The sequence below is a fragment of the Triticum dicoccoides genome, chromosome 7A (genome assembly GCF_002162155.2).
Source record: "Triticum dicoccoides isolate Atlit2015 ecotype Zavitan chromosome 7A, WEW_v2.0, whole genome shotgun sequence".
In the NCBI taxonomy this organism is placed as follows: Eukaryota; Viridiplantae; Streptophyta; class Magnoliopsida; order Poales; family Poaceae; genus Triticum; species Triticum dicoccoides.
The window spans coordinates 149,574,716-149,575,921 of record NC_041392.1 but is presented as its reverse complement, the minus strand read 5'-3'; positions in this window follow the sequence as shown (position 1 = coordinate 149,575,921).

The window sequence follows — 1,206 nt, the reverse complement described above, 5'->3', positions numbered from 1 at the left end:
GAGGATCACCGAGGGTTCGAGGGTCGGCGAGGGTTCGAGGGGCGAGGGTCGGGAACTAAGGCAGAGGTTCGAGGGTCACCGAGGGTTCGAGGGTCGGCGAGGGTCGGGAAATAGGGTAGAGGTTCGAGGGTCACCGAGGGTTCGAGAATCATGCGCCTATTACTTTCGCCTAATGATGAACACATGGTTTTGTTGAATCCTTTGACACTTGACAAACGTGACATGAGGGGGTCGAGGGTCGAGGGTCTAGATTTATCAAGAATGCACCCATTATGGATGTGCACAAGTTGATCCAAACCCTAGAAGCACTGCCGAGGCCACCCAAATTTACCAAGTTAAAAGAGCGTTGTCGTCGAGCCCACCCCGAACCCTAGAAGCGTTGCCGAGGCCACCCCAAACCCTAGAGAAGCGTCGAGGCCACTAATATGATTCGTTGTTGTGATTACTAGCTAGGTCTACGTTTGCCACTAATATATCCATGTGTCATGTTTGTATAATAATTGCAATGTTGTAATATTTGCAGAAACTATGGATACTAGGTTTGCGAGTTCATCTACAACATGACTTGCAAAAAAACCCGGGGCTACTCTAAAAGACAATTTGATGTCCGTAAGCAATAATATTCACAATTTCATTATATTACCATCATTTGTGTTAAGTTTCATTCATATATATATATTGACCCCCTTCTTCAAATTAGATGTGGCAGATGCGGGATGAACTCCTACCACAAGATCGCATCAAAGCAATTCAAGAGGAATTGGCGGGATTCTTTCTTGACCACGTCATCAATAAAGCCAGAGAATACCATCTGGAAGCTGAGTTCATATATAATTAGGGTATTATATTGTAAGAGATCTTAATATTGTATATATGTAGCCAGTAGCACCGGATAGATATATGAAAACTTGTTGTTAGACCAATCTCTCGGAGAAGGAGAGGTCGATATCACTTCTCTCTGTATGCATATGTTCATGATGAACTTCTGTACTTAATGGTTTCCTTCATTTGCTTACTAGCTAGCGTGCCGAGGGCCTCTCTATACGTATAGTATGTAGCGTCGACCAAGCACGGAGACAAGAGAGGACACTTCTCTCTATTAATTAATTAGCTACCTAACACAATATATGAAACCCCCCAAAATTAACCATACAAACCCCCCAAAACCCCCAACCCCCCCTTCAGAAAAAAACCCTAGCCCCTGAA